Source organism: Astyanax mexicanus, chromosome 6 (assembly GCF_023375975.1).
Source record: "Astyanax mexicanus isolate ESR-SI-001 chromosome 6, AstMex3_surface, whole genome shotgun sequence".
In the NCBI taxonomy this organism is placed as follows: Eukaryota; Metazoa; Chordata; class Actinopteri; order Characiformes; family Acestrorhamphidae; genus Astyanax; species Astyanax mexicanus.
The window spans coordinates 25,566,762-25,585,183 of record NC_064413.1 but is presented as its reverse complement, the minus strand read 5'-3'; the positions used below and the strand labels follow the sequence as shown (position 1 = coordinate 25,585,183).

Here is an 18,422-nt window from a genome sequence, read left to right as displayed (position 1 = left end):
GGGATTATACATGTGTTGTTACAGGGTTGTTGTGGTTCACAAATGAGCCCCTTCATTATAGCTCACATTAATCTCACACGGGTCTGATCTAGGCCCCCATCTAGGAAAAGCTTTCTGTGAAACTTCTTCGAAGAATTATATGAAATGTTTAAATTGGTAATTACATGCATTTTTTATTAAATTATTTGGCTTTTACTTTTCTGAAGAAATAAAGAGAAAACAAATTTAAGCACCCCCAAGAAAGAGGAGTCAATGGACCATCTTTTAAAGGAATTGAAATTGAAATGATGTATGTATTAATTTAAATTAAACCATAATTAAATGACAAGTGTAAACGTAATCCAGTCAAAGTATTATTTTAGATACGTTCAGGACACAAAACGCATGGTAATGCCATATACAGGCTGTAAACAGGCTATTTGTTATACTGATGCTAATCAACTAACACAGGTAGTGACTGATAAATGCATTTAAGCTCTTTCCAAAGTTCCGTTAAATAGCACATACACTTGACTACTGTCAAAGCAGCTCGACACATCCTAAAGTCTAAGTGTTTTCGAGTTTATAATTTTACTTTCAAGAAGCTAGAAGAATGTCAGAGCAGGCCCTACCAAATATCCAATAATATAAAATGATAATGCTCCACATAGGAGATTAAAGGATGTTGAATGTTCACAGCTCACAATGAAAGGTGGATCTAAAGGGAAAAATAGGTTTTTGTGTTGTTGTTCGTACATACGTAACTGCTAGCTATTGTGTTTCTGGTATCTTCACAGTTTATGACATGTATGTAGTTTAATATGACATTTAACAGTTCTAGATTCTGGACATTGGTATACTAGAATCACCGTGAAATATTTGCAGGCTTTGGTGATCTCTGAAAACCTTTATTATCTTTTATTGTATGTGTAATCTGACACAAGACACACTCTGCTTTTCCCTTTACACCTGTTGCGGTGCTCTTTGTTTCTTCCTACAACGCGATCGGTCCCTCTCAACAAACAAAACCCAACACACACATTCTCACACGTGACGCTCGTAGGGTGGAAATCTCTGACCTCACAACGATTCGATTTGATTACAGTTTATTAGGAAATGACTTGAGGTCATTACCAATAGATTACCATAATACATTCAAGCAGTTTTACCGGCTTACATACTTGATTCCCATTTGTGGCGGATGCTTGAAGCCCTTTTGCTCAATTTCCTCTGCCTCTTCTAACCCAGGGAGACCTGTGTGCTGCTGCATATGGCCATCACCAGAAAGTGAGCTGCTTAGAGCATAGGGCAAGCGTCACCTGACTCCAATTAGGCATGTGTGTAGAGCAGCAGGACCAGGGGAGGATATTAAACACTGCAGCATGTGCACAAACACGGCCATCACTGTGGCAACTATTCAGGGCACAGCATGAGTGGCCTGTTCCCTGGGGGGGCGGGGCCTCCTACCACGCTGAGTGAATCGTTTCTCTCTCACCCTCTGTCTCCTTCTCTTTTCTTTCCTCACTCTTTCAGACTCATTCTGTTGTATAATTCTAGGGCTGTGTATTTGTAAGAACCTGGGGATGTGACACAGGGGTTACGATCAGAGTCTTTTTAGACAAGTCAGTTCACTCAGTGGCCACCACCGACAGTTATATCTAGAGATGTATTGTAACAAAGTAGACCTATATCACTACTGTACTTAACTATTAAAGTATACATTTTCCTCTTATGTATTATTTTCTTTTTCTACCTCCACTATTACTTCACTACATATTTTCAATGCATCGTTACTCTTTAGAATGATAAAAATGTAAATTCTGTAAAAACTACACACACAATACTGTACTTTTACTTTCAGTGCTTTAGTAGCACATTTAGAATAAACTACTTGCCATACTTAGATATATAAAAAAATCCATTACTTCCAAGTATGCAGCTTAAAGATCACTTCAACTTCTATTCAAGTCAAGAACATTATTACACGTCTGGTTATATCCACTAATTCAAGACCTTTTTTCTATCTTTTTGAATGGGAAAGAGCCAAAATAATTCATCATTAGTTTGTAGACTTTGCTGCATAATTCATAATGCATTTTTACATATAGCTACTGCACTTTCGCAAATCTCCTCATCAATGGAAGGCTTTCCCATTAGCATGCTGACAACTATGGAAGGTAAAGCTAAACTAAGTAAACAAAACTGTAATAAAAAAACATTTTTACTCAAATGAGCGCTGGATGTTAATCTACACAGATTTATCTCCTAAAAACTGTTTATTTGGGTGAGTAAAGGTCTGTTGTTTATTTACAGTAAGCTTAGTTTACCAAATGAAGCATTAGCTGGAGCATTAGCAGCTAACCGGTCCAGCAGTTCTAGCAGGGGTTAGCAGCAGCCTACAGGCCGATAATACTCACTTCTGAACTGAGAAATATTTGGCGTGGTTAGTGGATAATGCTAATGCTATTCCAGCAGTGCTAGCCAGGGTTAGGAGCAGGCAATAGGCCAATAATACTCTACTACGCTACACCAGCCCCGTGGCTGGAGAGCTAAACTGAAACTCCTGTATAACACTACACTTCAGCAGAGTGGCTTTACTGCTCCTTACAACCTGACTGGTAAAATTCATACATAAGATGCACCAGATTAAAAGGTGCACTGGCGATTTTTGGGAAAATTTGATGATTTTAAGTGTGTCTTATAGTGCGAAAAAATACAATATTGATAAATTGGTATATACTATTGATTTTATTTTTATTCAGACTTAAGGAAAACTATCATAGTGTAGTATAAAAACACCATCAGAAACTTGCAAGCAAGTTTACTTTTTATCCAATCACAAAGGTGGGATCAGAGTACATCACTGTTATGTATATCACAAGAGCACTTTTTAAACATGATACCAATTTTTACATTTAAATAAATCATTAAAAATCTAATTTGTTTCTCATAAATGAGACCATACTGCAAAATAAAATATTGAAAAATGCTTGTGATTTACCAATATTTTCTTACACCCCTAATAATTTCCTCAGCTTCTCAGCTTGCCCTTTCTCTTCTTGTCTTCTGAGGGTTCTCAGTGTTAAACGCTATGGAGAGAGAGAGAGCGAGTGGTATTATTAGAGCCGGGGGGGTGTAGGGAGATGGGCAGAGACAGAGAGGAGAGGCTGCTAGGTGTTCAGGGCCTGCGGGCACTCCACACTGCACCTCACTCAGATTAAAGGCGTGGTATTTATAGGTGCCTAAAAAAAGTAATGTTTCTCCATCTGCTGCCTTCGCTCTCTCACAGGCTGCCGAGATGTGGTCTAGTTCTGCTTGGATTTTGGGATTCTAGAGTGGTCAGAATGTCCTCCCTTCCTTTACTCTTAACACATACACTTCAGAATAATAGTGTAATTCAGAAATAAACTATTCAGCTGGAATGCTAACTTTTATACAGGCGGTTGGACAATGAAACTGAAACACCTGGTCTTAGATCACAATAATTTATTGTCCCGACGGACAGTTCTGGTGGAAACAGGAGAGTTGAGGTGAATTCTGCCGTGATTCGAGCAGCCGTGGTTTTATGTTTTTTGGATATAGTCCGGGTTAACACCCCTTTCAGACAGCTTCCTCTTGCGTCCACAGTTAATCCTGTTGGATGTGGTTCGTCCTTCTTGGTGGTATGCTGACATTACCCTGGATGTTGCGGCTCTTGATCCATCACAAAGACTTGCTGTCTTGGTCACAGATGTGCCAGCAAGACGTGCACCAACAATTTGTCCTCTTTTGAACTCTGGTATGTCACCCATAATGTTGTGTGCATTGCAATATTTTGAGCAAAACTGTGCTCTTACCCTGCTAATTGAACCTTCACCCTCTGCTCTTACTGGTGCAATGTGCAATTAATGAAGATTGGCCACCAGGCTGCTCCAATTTAGCCATGAAACCTCCCACACTAAAATGACAGGTGTTTCAGTTTCATTGTCCAGTTTCATTGTCAAACCTCCAACCTCAACTTAGCAATATGAAAATTGTCGATCAAAACCAATCTAACTAGGGATATTTTGAGGGAACATTATATACATTGGATCCTGCTTTGAACACTGCAGGGTGGTCACTTTAATGGGGGGTTTCAAATTAGCATAGAAACGATGTGGGTCCCTGCAGAGATGAATGGTCAGAGATAGTGGAAGATTGACACCTCAACTTTTGTAGCAGACATGATGGAGCCACAATCGGGGGAATAGGAGAGGGTGAAAGAGTTAAAGTATAATTTGTTATGGGCAGAATTCTATTAATGGGACATTCTATTTCTTTAGTTGTGTGGGCATTTAACATTCTGTGATCTACAGTATCATGTGTGTTCTGGGAATGTGTTATAGAAAGCATTAACACCTACAGCGCCTGTCTGTCAAATAGCCTGTGACTTTCATGTGATGATTGACTGGAATTAACAGCCCAAAGTGGTTAAGAAAACATTCCACAAACCATTAGACTACCTCCACCAGCCTGGACTGTTGACAGAGAGGCTAGGTCTATGAGTACATGCTATTGGCACTAAATTAAGACCCCACTGTCTGTGTGCCTAAACAAAAATATAGATCCATTATCATAATCAAATTTCTCTGCAGATGCTTGCACATCTATGTAAAAATGTGGATTTTAGTAGTAATTATCTCAGAATTAGCCCTTACATGCATATTGTTGCTCTCCAGAACCGTGTTCTTTTGATAATGAGGTATTAAGGCAACCATATGATATATGAATAACATTTTAAATTATAAAGTAGGCACATCAAAGGATTGTCACATACAAATGTTGTATGTATTGCAAATCATGTCACACAGTTTCAGTAAAAATAAATAAAATCACAATACTGATAATTTGCCTGAATTGTGCAGCTTTAAGGTATATCTATGTGTGACATATTTTCTTTTTCTTTTTTATCTGTGACAGTGTTTGTTTTTTCTGTTTTTGTGACACATTTTTCATGCTCTTGTTTCTATTTATAACAGTATTTATGTGTTTATGTGTGTATGTGTGTGTGTTACTGTACCCAGACTGGTGTTTGTTTATGTGCACATACTGTATTTGTGACATCTTCATAGACTGGGTGTGCAGCTGTAATAAATGTGTTATGAATCAACTGCCTCAGAGTGTTAAACACTGCCTAGCTATGGTTCTTAAGTTATTTAATTTTATATCTTTCTTACATTATTTTTCATCCAGATTTTTGCAGGCTTGTACACAGCTTTTTAATTTGTAGCACATTTTCCACAGATTTTCCCATATGAATGAATGAGATAAAAAAAAGTGCTGGCACCCTTCAGATGTTACAGTGAAACACAAAAAGATGGAAACACACAACTATGAACATGGGGTACCGCAGCAACCACTTTGAGACCACAGCCTCTTGAAAACCTGCATCCTCATATGGGGACATTAATAATAATACTATTATTATTATTATTATTATTATTAATAATAATAATATAAATAAATAAAAAAAAATAATAATAATAATAATAATGATACATTTTATTTGCAATGCACTTTAGTGCTACAGCGTAAAAAGGAAACAAAAACAAACTTTTAGAAACAAGTGGATAAAAACAACACAATCACACATCAGTAGAGATGCATAAAAATGTCCTAGTAGGCCTTTTTGAATTGTACTTTTTTGCTTCTCTGCACTTACTTTTTTAAAATGTTGGTTGGAGACACTGCCCATACCATCTACAACACAACATTACACTCAGTTGATTAAAAACAAGATAATGGGAATCCCGGTTAAAGGTTTCTATAGCCAGTCAATAAAGAAACATGGGCCAGGAAAAAAATGTTATTAAATCCTATGTTTGGACTAGTTTATTTACTTACTGTAGAAAGGTAAAAATGAATGACTTATTCTGATCCCAAATAGCAAGAATTTGTAAATGTTAAACTAAAATAAACAAAAAAAACATAGCTTACACACAAAAAAATACTTACATAGAATACTACATAGAAAAAGTTTAGTTTTTATACTTGTTAGGTTCTACTTATCCAAAATAGGAAAAATTAAAAATGCAAAGCAAAAGTCCAGGTCTTAGGAGCTTAACACTTATCTAGCAAGCATCATAGCAATATTCTGTGGAATACCATAAAACCACCAAGAAATATTGTAGCAACACCAAGCAACAACTTGGGAAACTTTAGCAATTATTTAGCAACACCATATCACCCACCTGGAATACTATAGTAGCACAAACAATGTTTTCTAGTTACTTCTGCTCTTATTGTGTATGTTCATCTGTTTCTCCAACCTAATCGACACATTAAAACCCCATTTTTGCCGTTTCTTTCTTAATTCATGTTCTCTTCTGCAATAAACTCTGCACTGATTTGGTGTCACTGAAGAGACAGGTCCCCCTGTTCTCACAGATTAAAAAGACAAACGACAGGCTCATCCGCCTCCATTCAAACTCTCTTTAAACAGGATGAGTCACAGCACAGTCTACTGCACGTTCCTCTCTGTTTTCTCGCTGATGAAACTTGCTATATGAATGAAACGCTGCATTATCTGTAATTAGTTTGGGGTGATATGATGTGCTAAATAGATAGCGGAACAACAAAGGACTTGTGGAGCTGCAAATTGGAAAGGGAGTGAGGATTAGGGAACGTCTTGCGCTTTAACGTACAGAGCGGGACACCTCTAGTCTTGTTTGTGATGCCTCGCATGCAGTTGGCTGTCTAAATCGGAGGCGAGCGAACTCCCGGTGTCATGGAGTTAAATAAAGCAGATAATAAGGCTACGGTTCCGGCAGATGCTTTAGGTTAATTATAGAGCTTCAAGTGTCTCGTTACATTCCTGTTGAAGGTCTCTCTCTCTCTCTCAGTCTCGCCAACACACGCACGCCTCTTTGTCCTCTCTTTGTCACTCTTTGTCACCCTTCCATGTCTCTGCTGTCTTTTGTTTTTAGCTCTTTCTTTCTCCCTGCCCTCTCTCTTTTTCCCTTGTGCTCTCTCAAACACAGACATATTCTCTCTCTTATGTTAAGACACCACTTGAGCAGCCCACTGTCTCCGATCCCTAAAAAGCCTTTCTCTATCTTCATCTGCTGCCTACAGCTCTCCTCGCCTCTCAACTGCTCTTCACGATTAGCATGCTAGCAATGCTAACATACTCTTAACTACTCCAGTTACATTGATGATGGAGTTGTGCTTCAATTTACTTGTCAATTACAAAACTACAGTCTGTAAATATAGAACTATAAAGTGCTCTTATTATAAAGGGCTGATTAAATGGTTTGGTGTCATAATAGTACATTTATAAAAAGCTCCTTATGGTGATACAAATTTGTTGGACCTGTAGTTATTAGTGCTTCACACCCTAATGCATTTTTTGAGGCTAGTTGTTGAGTTGTAGAGCTGTTCACATGGGTGTTTTGTTATTGCTCACAGTACAGTCAGGTCTATTTAGACATTGATGATTTCTTTTTTGCAATTTTAATGACTTTTCATTTAAATTTAAGGGATTATTAAAAATTTTCATTAACCTTTTAGGTATTACATCCATTTTACACCTCCTTTCATTTCACATGCACAAATGTAATTGGACAATTAACTGACAATTTTTTGGCCAGGTGCGGTCTGTTCATTAATATTTCATTGGAAAGAAAGGAGATGAAAGGTCTGAAGACATGTGTTGAATTTGCATTAGGTAGCCATTTATGGGTACTTTAAGTAGTTGTCAATCCAAGTGAAGGAGGCTGCCATAAGGCTTAAAAATCAAAACAATCCTATCAGAGAAAGACAGCAGAAAAGAGAGGACAAGTCAACCTAGCTAAAAGTCAGTGGGTCAATTGGTGGAAACGTTTTCATAAAAGCGAACCGTCCAACATAATTTAAAGCCTTCACTTGAAGGAAAGCACAGTGACTCGGTTCTGGTACATCAGCTCTCAGATGCCTTGTGCTGTTCGACATCACCCTTTAGAGTGATGTGGGGAAAAAGCACCATCTACCCACCCAGAGAGAGCGAGGCCAATTGTGCTCCAGCAGCTGATGGCAAGCTACTTTAACAGGATTCGAACCAGCGGTCTCCTGATCCAATGGCAGCACTTTAGACCCCTGGACTACTCAGAGCTTTAACACAGTACTTATAGTGATACACAGCTTGTCCAGTCCCTGTAGATGGTCTGCCTAAGTAATAGAAATGTTTGGAGCCAATTAACATGAACCATACCTAATTTCAAAATAAAGTTATAAAGTTCCCCATTACGTATTGAGCTGTGGAGCAGTGGAATGGTGGTGCTCTTTCCAACACTTTTGGGATGTGTTGGGAAGTTAGGGAAGACATAGTATGGAGATCATCCAAAATCCTGACCTTGCTGACTGCAATCACTCTTTTACAGTAGTGCTTCAAAATCTAGAAAAAAAACTTTTTTCAGGTCTAAAAAACAGGATAACCTTCAATATTAATACCATTGGTATCAGAACAGAACTTTAAACTATGTATTTTAAATGGACAAAGCATTACTGGTCCAGAGCTGTGTAGTGGCTGGTTAACATGTGTTCCTGGAATTGGTAAAATGGCCCATGGTGTGGACTATAATCTATTAGTCCTACTAATTCAGATTTGGCAGGCACTAATTGCTAACCTTTGGTCATATTTGACAAAGCTAGTGCAGTAAGAATAAGACTCAGTGACCATCCTGCAGCTCCAGCTCTGTATTCTGTGCTTAAGCTCTCACCTTTCCAACAAGGCTCCCTGTAGATCACCTTGTGGAACTGTCATTTGCACAAGGCTCAGCCCCTCGGTTATGGCCTTTGTCACGAGCCTGTTTCAAAGGCCATTAAAGCCCTTTTGCAAAAACACTGAGGCTAAAATGTCACAGACACATCTAAAGCAGTACAGGTGCCCAAAGGGGAGAATATTTTAATATTTATCAACCCACATCAAGCCCCCACAGTGGGCATGTATAATGGCTTTTACAGCGAGCCACTGGTTCCCTGTGGCCACTAAAAAGTGTTGAGACCCCCCCTCTTCCCCCAAAGCTCTTCATACACCCACACAGAGCTGGGTTGACATAGAAAATGTGCTTTTATTCACTTATTTATTTTGCTTTGTGTTTATTTATTAATTTATAAGCCCTTTTATTCTTCTCTCTAAATGATGCTGGTAAAGAGATGCCCTCAGCTGTACCCCTTGCTAACTGTACAACACCTTCATATATGTATATATGTGTGTGTGTTTGTGTGTGTGTGTGTGTGTGTATGTGTATGTGTGTGTGTGTGATCTTATATAATATTAAAATTTTCTAATACACTGATTTTTGGGTTTTCATTGTTTGTAAGCCGTAATCATCTACAATAAAAGAAATACACGCTTAAAATAGATCACTCTGTGTAAAACATCTATATAATATATGAGTTTCACATTTTCAACTGTATTACTGAAACAAAGTAACTTTTTAAAGATATTCCTAATTTTTTAGGGGCACTATATCCGTCAGCATAACACCCCATTCCTGAGTCCCGAGTGAGCACTGAATCTGTTTTTCTTTTTTTTTTTGTGTATGAAAATAGTAATTAAATGTATGGTTTATTGACATATACTGATTTTTTGCATGTAAAATTTTGAATAAATAAAAAAATATTTTTTGCAATTGTTTAAACAATAAGACTGTTAACTACATATACTGTACATTTGTATTAACATTTTAGATTGTGATCATCCATGTACACATTTTATTTTTTCCACAATTATTTTAAGCAATAATAATATTTTTTTTTTGTAATTTTTGTAAAGTGTTTTATACTTTCTGAGTAGTGCAGCATGTTTATAAAACATGCGTTTGCATTACTTGCATGACTTTTTTGCCTTTTTAACTGCAATATACTTTATACTGATTTATATATCTTGTAAATTACATACAACTGATAGAACATTTTAAAATACCATTATTAAAGCAGGTTGTATCAACGATTCATATTTCAGCCACATACATTTTTTTTTACATAGTTTTTAATAATATGTGATGAGGGGACCAATAGAAATGCTCCAGTGCATTATTTGTAATGTTTTGTTGTTGATCACTTTAACTTCTATATTAGTTAAGTCTCTTGAAAGGTTTCTATTTTAGAGTTACAATATTCTAGCGTGATAGACATTATATGTATTATTCTGTATTTGATTGTTCTAGTGCTTATGGTGTCCTGATGATAATGATGTTTAATAAGTAAAGTGGAAAATCTCTGGTGTTTATCAGTCGGAAGCAGTGTGGATTGGGCTAAGTGGTCATCTGTGTGTCACTTGAACTGTGCTAATGTGTCATATCTGCTTCTGAATTCCAGCTTGGCCTGTTTTGAAGGTGATAATACACCTTTTATCCTACTGAGGTGAACAGTCAACACATTCTGCCATGTGTTCTAATCGTGAAAGCACTTTGTAATGCTGCTGCACAGTATAGCTGTTTTATTAGCCTGAAAGTTTGTAAAGCCCCCAGTGGTGCCACTACACCAGGCTTTTATAATGATCCTACAGCAGCACATTCCCATGGCTTGTGTTGCTGGTCCGTATCTGAACAGATTCACCTCTCAGTACAGGGAGAGAGGGGCTTAGAGTACAGACGGAGGAGGAACTGCTGTTATCCAGGCTCATAGATTGATTGACTTGTACACACAGCTGAGGAAAGAGATAAAACACAAAGGCCTTTCATTTACCTATGTCTGCTGATAAATAGATTCAGCAGACGATTGTTAATCTGTTTGCTGCTAATGCGCAGGCTAATGGCTCGCTCTGAAAGACTCCCCTTTCGTGTTTAATGTGTTGGATCATGCTTATCTACTGATTTTATTGAGCATCTTGTAAGATACCGACTGAGTCTCGCTTTGCTGTGAATAACGAATGCAGCGGCTATTGCTGGAGTCTTTGGTTTTAAAGAGGTGATGTATATAGAGGTCTCTGTTGGGGCTTCAGTGCTTGTGTTCAGAGCTGGTGTATTTTGGTGATGTGTTGTGTCTGCTAGGCCTTTTGTTCCTCAGTGGGGAACAGCTGGTACAGCAGGGGCCGCGGGGCCTCAGCATGTTGCTGTTGTTTCTGCAGTTGTTGTAAAGAAGAGTGGTAGGGCAGGTGTGCCACAGCACATGCTGATGAGCATAACACGTAACACACACTGAGGACTGCCTCTCACACACCACAAACACACACACACACACACACATACTAAGGCTTATTATAGTAATCAATTAACCCTTAGATTTATTCCCCTGTCCCCAGGCGAAGCAAAATCTGTAGAATGATAATGATTATTGTGAGTTTCAGGTGGTGATAATACAAATGTAAAATAATAGCACTCAGATTTCATATGTCATGTCTAATTGGCGGATGTAGCATCAGCTAATTTAACATTACTAACTTTCATTACACTAGCCGAGGATTCAGTTTGCTTTTAGACAATAGACATGATTATAAGTACCATTGTTCTGTATCTAGTTAAATGTGCATAGATTATGTTACCTTGCACAAACAACCTGTAACAGTAACTCCACTCTTAAACATTACCCTCTATCTTGAAAGGTTGAAGTTCATCTCAGTTCAGGAAATCCACTTGTGCGCATTAGGCACTTGACTTACAGCACTGTGTTTAGTTGTTCTTAATAAACATTTTTCTTAAACAATAGGTATATGCTTCTTCAGTGTTGTTAATGTTAATTAACATCATTCTGAACAAATTTCGCTTATTCAAAAGACCTGAAAATGGTTTTAAACAGCTCTTGGGTTTAGCAATGCTAAATGTTGGGTTTAAATCAGGTTTGGGCTCATAATGACAGTTAATAGGGGAAGGCCGGATCGGGCTGGATTTTTTGGGGCCAATCTAAGCTCCACTTCCAAGTTATGAGCTTGTATTTAACATATTAATGAAGTGTGAGGAGCAAGTAACTTAAGTTTTTAGCTAAACAGAACCATCCTAAATCAATACTATCCTAAATATGTGCTTTATTTAGTGATTAATCTCATTTGGAGTTCTCTGAAATATTATATATAATCTATAATGTAAATAGTACCAGTCAGACATTTAGACACACTTCTTCTCATTCAATATGTTTTCTTTATTTTTTTATAAATAGTTTTTATATTGTAAATGTAATATTGAAGACATTAACGCTATACAGAACCACATTCAATTATTTAGTGAACAAAAAGTGTTAAACAGATTAGAAAACATTTTATACTTTACATTCTACTAAGTACACGTTTAGCTGTGATGACAGATTTTCACACTCAATGTCTTCATGAGGTAAAGTCATCTGGAATAGAAATCTCAGCATCTTGAAGGAGTTCCTGCAGGTGCTAAACAATCTCAGTTGGGTTTTGGTCAGCCACTAACCTTAACCTTAACCTAAACCTAACAACTAAATCTAACTCTAACTTCAATAAAAACTTAACACAGCCTTAACCAAAATAACCCCAAACCTGACTTATCTAAATGCTGAGTGCCAAATAGATTTGGAACAACTGGTTCAAGAGCTGAGTTTTTTTTTGTGATCACAGAGAAACTAAAGATCAATGATAATCAATCTTGCAGACACCGAACTTCTGTTCTTCCCATACTCCTCTCACTGATGCTCAATCTCCCTGACAAAAACAACATAAAAGTGCTTAACGAGATAAACAACTTGACTGAGACTTTCATGGCTGCCCCTGTTGTTCGTTTGTGTGGTCCTCCTTATCTCTCACTTTCTTGCTTTTCTCTTCGCTCTGTCCTAATTAGGCGCTGCATCGTTTGAGCAGTATGCAGATAGGCTCCACTTCAGAAACATCATGACAGAGGCCCTGTGTGATAAATAGCGACAAAAGGCAATTACAGGGAGAAGTTTTAGGAGAATGCGCAGACCAGGGCCACGTGTCTATTCGCCGTTTAGACCTTGAAAAAGATCTATCGCTGTCAGAATAGGCAAGGACTCCCAAATATGGAATGGAAATTACAAATGTGTAGGGTTTTTAAGTTGAGCAGGAAAAGGTTGCAGCGGCTGACAGAGGTGGTTGCAGGACAGGAATCAGCCTTTCAGTTCAGCTGTAATATCGTCCTGAGTGCTGGAATAAGTTTCAGTCATTAAAGTGCAGGACATCTGAGTGTGACTTTGCAAAAACATATGCTTTACAAACAGCTGAATTTCAGTAGCTTCATTAGGTATTGGGTACATAGTGTAGAAGGTACAGAATAGCTAATAGTGCTGTGTATTGGCAATAACTTGGGGTAATATGATTTTATGATTTTATGATACAGGGCTTATGTTTAAATATATATCACATTATATTGCGAGACTGTAAGCAAGGCAATATTGTTTTATACTAAGAAAACTGTCTTAAATGTAAAACACACTTTTACATTTATAAATTCCTAGTAAAAGAAAAGTTAAATTTTTAGCTAATCATAACAGTGGGAATCAGCAAGTTCTTTATTTTCTGTCAAGTGTTGATGAATGGACCAATAGAAAAATAAAGGAAGTAAAAAAAATCATACTCATGCTCATCCATATATTTGTAAAAATACAATGATTTCCCCAAATGTCTTTGTACGAAACGTTTTGTATGATAAGTGATGATCATTAGAGATGCACTGATTGATGCCGATGTCTGATATTGTACATATCCATCGATGCCGATGCCAATGCCAATGACAAAATATGTAAATTATAAATATATACATTTATAATTTACAGAGATACTAGACACCTTGGCATACCTTTATTACTTTAAAACTAATAAAAATGAGCCTCATTTAATTAATTTTAAAGTAGCATCACCAGTGTCAGATGATAGCAGTGTCCTTTTCCAGCATGCAAAAAAAAGTTAGCAAGTATCGGCCAAATAAAATATTGGCCACGTCGTCCAATGCAATGATCCCAAAAAAATAACATTCAAAAAAATGGCATTTTTTTTTTACAGATTTATGTGGAATATGCATTTTGCATGTTTGTAGAGGATTCTGGAGTTTTTTCTACTGACATGCCAGCATTCAAGGGATTAGGTGGCAGTTGGGAATGCTCACACCTGTATAAGTGTTGAGGTGTTATCTTGTGAGTGGGCCTGGACACTGGCCAGTGTGCTCATGGCAAGGTCATGCTAATTATTTGAGTGTGAGGGAGGCTGATGATAGCAGGTGATAGATGGATGGGATATTCTGTTTTTTAAGTTATGTGGGTATTTTTGTGTAAGTTCCTTATTCACATTGTCATGTGTTTACTGCAAATACTTCATATATTATGAATGGATAGCATTTAGAGAAATTTTTTTTTTTTTTTTTTAAGTGTGAAGCTGTTTTGTCTCACTTCTCATGTCAAAAAAAAGGATGTCCTCAAACTCAAACTGGATGATGATGATGACCGACGATGTCTGGCTAGGAATGTCCTTGCCAACAAACAAACGACTGTGTCAGAAATCACACTGGCACTCAATGCAGGAGGCTCCTCACACATATCCCAGCATTCTTTAGTCTCCATTAGTTATGGTAATATGCTGTACTTTACTAGTTTCTGTACCATGATTTGTGGCATGTCAGTGTATATAAACTTGTGTGTGTGTGTTCATGCTTTAAGATCAATACAGACAGTGAAAGACAGTAACAGTGTACACTTACGCTGTTCCTCACGCCTTGCATTAACACTCCACATGCTCAAATAACATTTCTTCCACCTCCGTTCACATCCATATCACACACATATTGCTACGTGACTAAACTGTGAAAAATGTGGGCAGGAGTAAGTTAGAAAACTAACCTCACTTTTAAAGCCACACGTTACAGGCTGCTTTCCCTCACACTGTCTCATTTGTTCTGGGTCACCCTGACGAGTGCAGAAAGATATTTAACAGGTCAACCTCTTTAGACTTTCATATCAGTATCAGGGCTACCAAACTTCACAGTTTTGTTGGAGTAGAGTTCTGTGTAGTCCGTGTAAAGTCCTGAATAGACTGGCTTCGTTGTAGTGGTACTTTTATGTATGTCATGCAGTCGGCTGGCTGACTGACTGGTTCTTTTTAACTCTTTCAGACGAGTGTGCTTAATCAATAAAATCCAAAGCAGAAGTAGAATAAGCTTGTTTTGGGGAAGAGCAAAGAACATTTAAAATGTAAAAGGCAGTATTTTTTATGTTTCGTACAGTAAAAAAAAAGAAACAAAATGTGTAATTTGACAAAAGATGTCTAAGATATTCCATAAGTCTGTATTTGATAACTAAAATTAAGTGAAATATAAAACAACATTTGCTGTCATGTGTAGAGGGCATGACTAATGAACTTTTCTTATTTTTCTATTATCCTTTGTAGCAGAAAATATCATCCATGAAATTATGGATGGTTGCGTAAGGGCAATTAAGCAATGGCACACTGGATATTTGTGCTATAACGTGCAATATTGTCACTGCTGTGACAATATTGCACGTTATAGCACGAACATCGAATGTATTATTGCGATTATACCACCATTCCATTATTGCAATTTGTTGAAAGATTTTGAGTTAAAGAGGACGAGAAAATATGTTTTGTTTGCTTATAAACACTCCACAAGATAAAATAGTTCAATTGCTGCTCTGTTTGTAGCTGCACTGTTTGGCTTGTAAGCGCTGTATGTGTCAGAGTAATGCATGAAGAGAGCTTTAGTTACAGTGCATTACTGGCTGATAACGGCACTCACTGAACGCCTCTCAGCCAATCACACTGCAGGGTCGAAACTTTGGTATAAATATAGATTATAAAATACTGTTAAAAATACTGTTGAACATAGGCCTGTCACAATAATTACATTGTCAACATATCATACAATAAATAGACTTGACCTCAATATTTTTTGATAATCATGATACTGTCTATTGTCTTTATTTACAAGGGGGTGAGGAGCAACAGACAAGTAGAAAGAATCAAAGCAAAAGAAAAAAAGGAGCATGAATGACAAAACTCTGTGCGTACAGTCATCTTTACAGATAAAAAATTGAAGGAAGTGTCCATATTCAATGCATACCTTGTAGAAAATTTGCCATGTTTTAACAGTTATCGACTTTGCATGGGGAAGTTGAGCAGCGGTACATTCAGGTTTTGCTATATTGAGTGAATTAACCACCCATAATGATTCCAGTTGAAGTCCATGTTATAAGTGTGTTGTACGATTGGTTATTATGTGCATAATGTGTTTTTGAGTGTGATGACTGTGTGTTGTTGTGTGTTGTGGAGTAGCCCATCTCAGTTGGTTATGGTGTGAATCTGTGATATATTTTCCTGATGTCCTGTAGTAAAAATATAGATCCTGTGTACACGTCCCTAAGCAAAAATGATCCTGTCCAAATAGGGCTTGTGTTTAGTGTAATTTTGTTTGTTTATATCCCCCCCTCACCGAACTGTGAGGTCCAAACCACAGTGCAAACTGAACCATGACTTTTGTGTACCGTTCCACCCCTACAAAGATTATCTCAAGATTAACCTAATTAGAAAGAAAACAAGGATTATATTCTCCCAAGGGCTTTTAATCTAAATCCTAACACTTGCAACTGCTATTATTCAGTATATGACTGACAGATACTTGGCCCAGATATGAAAATACTGAAGTGTTTTTTTAAAGGTGAACTTTTAAGGACTTTTCTTTCACTCTATTAACACACTTAATGGTTGGTTATTTATGTAATAATAAAAAAAGAAATTTACAGGATGAAAAATCTCCTCAGGAGGCTTGCAGGTGGAGGTTAACGGAGCATGGGGTCACCTTAAGCATTAAAAATGTGTCAATTTCTCCCCCAGTGTTATCTACAGTTATCTCTGTTCCAGCAATGCTGGCAGAGATTCTCATCACTTCTCACCAACATTACATTCACTCTTTCCAGAAGACCTTTAATGTCATTAACACAGTTGAGAGGACACTCAAAGGACGTGCTTTTTTTAATGACTGTCTTGCTGATTTGAAAATGAACTTATACCTCACTAACCTTCACTGCAATCCTGCTTTGGAGACTCCAAAGTCTCTGACAAGGTCTCTGGCAAAGCATCTGCCAATAACTGATTAAAACAATAATAAAAAAAATGCTTTATTCTCCTGCTTGGGGGCTGCAGTGCACACTGTAAGCATGAATTTGTTTTTTCTAATCTAGACATTTATTAGGGCAGAGAATTAGACAAAACATATATCATAAAACCCTTACTGAGCAAAAGTAGTAGGGACACACTACCTCAGAGCTGGAAGAATAAACCTTGGTAGGAAATAAGACACACAAGGGGGGGCCCATCCTCCTCTGGCCAGACTACCTATAAATTATTGATAAAAAGTCACTGTACAGCCACAAAGGTCTAAAATGTTCAGGAATACAGATATGATTGCATAACATGTTGAAATTGTATGATAATAACTGGATTTTAAACAATGGACCACCTTTTACGAATATCTTTTAGATATCTGCTTTCAGATATACTTTGTGTAACAGAGCAGTCTAAATAACATCATGAAACAAATGTTCTACTTAATATTCTACTCTGTGAATTCTAAAACATTCAGCTAAGAACAAGATGTACAGATATAGATGTACACTCAGACAGTTGGACTTGCACTTGAACAAGCTGAAGCTGATTAAAAACACAGGCTGAGACTGTGATGCCTCCCTGTTTACATTGTAGGGTACTGAATTTGAATGTGATTTTAAGGATTTAAAGGTATAAGCTAGTGTCACTGACTGCAATAAGAATGGGATTTCTCATGATGCCTTTTTATGAATAAAATCCCACCTCCTATAACAAAAGAGCCAATCAGCTTGCTGGTTGTGCAGAGAGAGGAGGAGGGTCAGCATGCTTGTGTTGAAGCTTTGCTCGATGTGAAGATCTGCGCATTACCTTTTTTTTTTTTTGCATTACTTATGTTACTAAGTCAAAGCATACTATTCATCATATTTTATTAGAATTTAAAATACCATATTTTGTGAGGCACACCTAAAATCCTTTAATTTTTCCAAAAATCATTAGTGCACCTTATGTAAGAATTTTACCAGTTAGGTTGTAACCCACTGAGCAAAGACACGTCCAAAAGACGTCAAAGCAACGTCTTTGTTAGACGTTCAAAAGACGTCCACTGAAAAGCCAGAATGAAAGTTTTTGCGACGTCTTTTTTTAACGTCTTTTGACCGTCTGTTGCTGGCGTCCAGTGGACGTCAATAATAGACGTTTAAAAGACGTTAAAAAAAGACGTCGCAAAAACTTTCATTCTGGCTTTTCAGTGGACGTCTTTCGAACGTCTAACAAAGACGTTGCTTTGACGTCTTTTGGACGTGTCTAAACGTTTTCTATGGATGTCCAAAAAACGTCTTTATAGGGTTCAAAATGGAAGTTCAAACAATGTCATTTCAGACTTCTTTTCAACATCACTTACAGGCTTATGATCAGATACAGTTCAAAATCATGTATGAAATATTATGATATTTAAGAAATTATTGAAAACCATGTTTTG

At 37.2% G+C, this 18,422-nt stretch overlaps 1 protein-coding gene across 1 annotated transcript in view; it reads left to right on the top strand.

Moving 5' to 3' along the window:
- The window catches only part of kcnh2b (potassium voltage-gated channel, subfamily H (eag-related), member 2b), a 368,308-nt gene that overhangs the window by 12,367 nt on the left and 337,519 nt on the right, over nucleotides 1-18,422 (top strand). The window lies entirely within an intron of this gene.